This window comes from Triticum aestivum, chromosome 5D, assembly GCF_018294505.1.
Source record: "Triticum aestivum cultivar Chinese Spring chromosome 5D, IWGSC CS RefSeq v2.1, whole genome shotgun sequence".
Taxonomy (NCBI): Eukaryota; Viridiplantae; Streptophyta; class Magnoliopsida; order Poales; family Poaceae; genus Triticum; species Triticum aestivum.
Window position 1 is genome coordinate 22773812 of NC_057808.1, and position 5194 is coordinate 22779005.

General features: G+C 42.6%; 1 long non-coding RNA gene across 2 annotated transcripts; it reads left to right on the top strand.

Moving 5' to 3' along the window:
- The first annotated feature begins 2199 nt into the window (after window positions 1-2199).
- Window positions 2200-4054, top strand: LOC123124137 (uncharacterized). Of its 2 annotated transcripts, none has more exons than XR_006460988.1 (3): window positions 2200-3377; window positions 3534-3632; window positions 3798-4054. It is a non-coding gene; the product is annotated as an uncharacterized lncRNA (long non-coding RNA). The 2 variants fall into 2 exon arrangements; XR_006460989.1 differs by having other exon boundaries at window positions 3537-3632.
- Window positions 4055-5194: the final 1140 nt, after the last annotated feature.

Sequence of the window (5194 nt, forward strand, 5' to 3'; positions counted from 1 at the left end):
TAAAACGACGGGAGGACGTCTGTACCCTAAAACCGGTCAGAAACAAGCTAAAACGCTAATCCAAGCAAGGTATAATAATTAAAAGTGAGTGAAATATTAGAAAGAAATATTTCTTAAGGGAGAAGATATTTGAAGCTCAGCGGTGCTTGCTGTCCATGAAGATATTCCTCAAATCTGGATGCCATGAGTGAGATGGTGGAGAGACGGAGGGATGAAGAATAAAGAGAGTGCGACAACGGTGCATCTCGCTCGCGTCCTGTTTCGCCCAGCACGACTGCTGGGAAGGGGGAGCACTACCCTCCGTTGTATCATCTATCTCGCAGTTCTGCGTACCCTAATCCTGATCCCCATCGAGTCCCGACGATAATGTCCAGGGAAGTGGTCTTGTTGGCGTGGAGGGTGTGCTCCTACTGCTGGCGGCAACGTGTCAACAAAGAGTGGCAAGCATTGTAAATACTTTACTTTCCGGCTATCATATTTTTAAAGTGAGAAAGCATAAATATGAATCAATGTTAATAGGGATTGCAAGATATAGGAATTAATATATGATCTATTTGAAACTGTTACAAGTATGCAAATGATGCACAATTACTTTTGCATCGAAGGAGTAGGCGATGATCTACCGGATCGACAAATGTTTAGATATTTTAATTATTTGTACACGAGGTTGTTAAATAACGACAACTTATTACACATAATTAATTTTTTTAGAGAGAGTTGAAGAAGTAGGTTATATTGGTAGAGAAAAAGATAACAAGCTTTTGGAATACAATTGGATCTTCATAAAATGGATCCTTACGAGTCTTGCAACCAATTTAGTTGGAAAATCTTATTATTCACCGTGACAGGTAAACTCTTGAATATCACATGAACACTCAGATTTATTTTATACCCGTTGCAACGCACGGGCTTTTTTTGCTAGTCTCTCGCTAATAATAAAGTACGGAATGACTTTGTCAGGTTCACCGTCACAATACACTTTCTTCTCATGTCATAATACGCTTTTATGTTTTGTATAGACAAAATCATAATATAAACGAGGTGGTACTAATTTGGGGTAATCGAGCAAAATTACCGCAGTTGCCGTGAAACGGCTGTGAAACCGAAATCACTAATTAAGGAGTACTCGTTGCAAAGAACACTTCATCTTCCCAGGTCACGACAAGTGGCGCACATGCAGCGCGCCACTTGTCGCAACTGGGAGTTTTCCCTTTTTTCGTAGATTCGTTTATTCAAAATGTTTTATCTCTTAAACCGTACGTCCAAATCTCAAACCGTTTTCACCATTGGATTCCTTGCGTCGAGATCTTCAAAACTAGATCCCATGTTGATAGGTTTTGACGAACTTTTTTTTCACGAAAAAAACCGGATGAAAAAACCAAATCGGGAGCACGGTTTTTTTCCCTTTCCGAAAGAGGCACGCCCGTGCCTCTCGCGAAATCACAACCGTGCCTCTCGTGAAAGCAAAACCGTGACTCTCGCGGAAAGAAAAAAAACAAAAACGCGTCTTTTTCCTTTCCGAAAGAGGCACGCCCGTGACTCTCGCAAAACACAACCATGTCTCTGGCAAAAGCAAAACCGTGACTCTCGCGAAAGAAAAAAAAACAGAAAACGCGTATTTATTTCCCTTTTCGAGAGGCACAGGCGTGACTCTCGCAAAAGCACAACCGTGTCTCTCGCAGAAGCAAAACCGTGACTCTCGCGAAAGGAAAAAAAAACAGAAAACGCGTTTTGTTTTTCCCTTTCCGAGAGGCACGGCCGTGACTCTCACAAAAGCACAACCATGCCTCTCGCGGAAGTAGAACCGAAATAGAAAAAGCGTTTTTTTTTTCGTTTCCGAAAGGCACGGTCGTGACTCTCGCTAAAGCACAACCGTGCCTCTCGCGAAAGAAAAAACGTGACTTTTCACGAAAGAAAAAAAAGTAAAAGCGTTTTTTCACGCAAATTTTTTTTGGTCGAAACGCTAAGGAAGACCGGAGGAAAACCAAAACGTCAAAAAAACCCGAGAAAAAACCATTTAAAAAACCGAAAACGCGTGCGGAAAAATAAAAAAACAAAATCTGAAGGGAGCGTCCAGAGCGCGACACGTGGCAAATGGCTGAGAGCGCGCCAAGTGGCGCTGATCGTTGCGAGGCTCCCGGAGGAGCGCTCTTAACTAGTTGCTCCCCTGTGAAACGGCTCATCACGTCGCACACCTGGGCCTCAGCTAGCGCCTTCGTTTCCCTATCCCATAAGGACCCGCTTGGAGAGATTTTTTCCAAAAAGGTTCGACATGCGTCTCCCTCCCCCACAGGAGAACGCGAGACGACCAGAAGCTAGGGTTCTCTCCGCCGCCGCGCACAAACCCTCCGGTCCGGCAACCCTCGCGTCCCTCTCCTATCCCCAGTTGCCGTTGTAGTCCCCTGCCACCGGTACGGCGCGCGAGGGCGAGAGCCACGCGAAGCGCCAGGCCGGCGAAGGCGCGGGGGAGGAGGAGGAAAAAGAGGAAGCGAGAGGGCGGCCGCGGCGGAAGGAGATGACCATCTGATGTCTCGGTGGGGTAGCCCAACCCACCACTCCTCCTGCGGCGACGACGGCAGAGAGCAGAAGACAATCTGACAACGCTGCCGCAGATGATGAAATTGGAGAAGCGGTCTTGGTGATAAGGCCGGTGGACTGAGGAACTACGGATGTGGTGGCGGAGGACGTAGAGACTACTCAGCCTTGGTCCAGAATTTTGGCAGATCACTCAGAGACGGGTGCATTCCTATCTCGTCCTTCTCGATTGAACTATTTGTCTGTCATCCCCTTCTCCGATTGAAGTACATCATGCTAGATACCACAGAGGTTAGTTGGTCTAACTATATTTACTAGCTATTTTAATCATGTTACAGAAGCCTCGCTGAACTCCCTTGGTGTTGGTTCTTCTTGAAGTAAAGAATTTACGTCTAGACTTGGCATAATTCAGTTCCTGGATGAAAAAAAGTTGCATGTCCTTTGAGTCTGAAAACCATACTGGGCCTTGGAGCATGATGCGGAAAATTGCAGGTATTTCCTGCACTTCCTGCACATGAAGGCGGATGATTTTTTTTGGATGCCACTATCGTCAGACACATCGTGTTTATCAGTGAGTAACTGGTACAAAGTTCAGATTATCAGTTTCCATTCGTGCTGATGGATGGATAGCTTCGTTGCAGTCGTCGGGAGAAATATCACCAATGGTAGGTAGGCTGAGGCGGACGCTAATACCAAGCGGTCAATGTAGGAAACCAACCCCGCCTCGTGCCATTCCCCATCTTTGTATTTGTGTTAGGCCCAACTCAAGGTAGAGGAGTAAGAGGAGGCCAGAAAGAATGAAGCTAGAAGGCAGAAGGCATTTGATCTGAAGGCATGGTTCAGTAAGTTGGACGAGCTGCTAACAAACTATTCTAAATTTCTACTTGAAAAAATGCATCAGATCGCAGAGTATGTTGGCGATGCTAACAAACTATTGAACAACTTTTTTCTTATTAGATCTTGGTTGTTGACATTGGTGGTGTTCTCTTTTGGTTCAGCAGAAAGTTGTTGAAGTGAAAGATGAAGAGGAATTTGTGGAGGAGCTGAAGACATGACGTGGAAGAAAGAAGAAAGCAAACCCTAAACATTATAATGATGTGAGTTCAGATTTCATATGTTGTCTTCCCTGCTTCATGAATATGATAGTGTGGTTGGCTTCCAGATTATGCATAGGCCTTTATTTGTCATATACTATCAATGCACTGTAGTTTGATGTGTAGTCTGTATTAACTGCTGAACTGACATTCCTTGCATAATTATAGGGAGACTGTTTGATATCTTGTTGTTTCAAGAAATTCTGATTAAGCGCTCAACCCGTGACCGAGTACTGCCCTGCCTAGACACACGTCCAGGATGCGGAAGATGCGGCGCTTGCTGGAAAGCTGGTCAAGTAGGCCCCCACTTTGTGTTTTAGCAGATTGATCCTGCACATCACACTAACTGCTAGAAATAAGTGGACTCAGAACAATTTGCAATCATCAGTTGGATATTTGATGACTACAATATATGATGTTTTCTATATTGAGTTTGTATATTCGATCTCACCACTGTTTAGCTTCCTTCTGAGATCCAATTTATATTTTTCAGTTTTCACACTAGAGTGATTATTTATATGTATTACTGTAGAGACACGGGAATCTAGATTGTTCTTTCCCATGAACCCTAAACTTCAGTTAAATGTATTCTCTGTAATTAAAACATCGTTGTCTTTTTCCTGGATTGTACTAATTTTCAGGTTTCGGTGTCTGAATCTTCAATACAAAACAGAGTCTGAAAGTATATGCCATTTAGAGGAGTAATTCCGCCAACATAAACTTTTTCTTTTGTCCCTCAAATATTCCAGTTTTCTTCTACAGTTGAATGTGTTGTTGGTAGCTTTCCTTCATAGAGTTTTGATAGCAACTACCAGAATATACCGTTATAAAATCCATAACTATTTATAGCCACAATAGTAAATTCCACCAAGAGCTCAGGCGAGCAGACTATCACCGGGTCACATATCCTCATATTTTCATTGGATATTTCTCTCAATTTAACTAAGAAGAAAACATACATCTGCTGAGTATTTCAATTGTGTAAAATAATAAGATTAGTGGGAAGCTTAGAAATTCTGCTTCTGTTGCCTTTGTGCATTCATGTCATTTTGACACTTTCATCATGGATAATTTGTGCCCATCTGTTTGGTGAAATAATGTGTTTTGATGTACAAGTGACTAAAAATGGTTAATGCTTTTTGCTTGAGCAATGAGAAGTCAAGAAGCTTACCGACAAGGATCAAAAGAAAACATCAGTCATGCCTAATTGTGAAGAAGAGTAAGCCAATAGAGCTATTTGGGTTGTATAAGAAGAATACCGACCAGTGCAGGTTGAGGCTAGACAATTGTTGCTTAACTGGGTTCAAGTTAGCTCAATTGTTCTGACAAGCTTTTGTTGTTTTCCTCTGGTGTTTATTCTTGAGACATTTTATATAAATATAAATAGCATACAAGCAATCCCATTGATGAGATAGTTCACTTGGTAAACAATGCAATGTAAGGACATATTTGAGGTTCTAGATAATTTTTTAGGGTCATATATTGTATGTTGTCAGTGAGATGCAACTAGATGGGAAAGATAAGCTTTGCATGGAAATGCCATTACTTTGCACATGCCTCTTAAT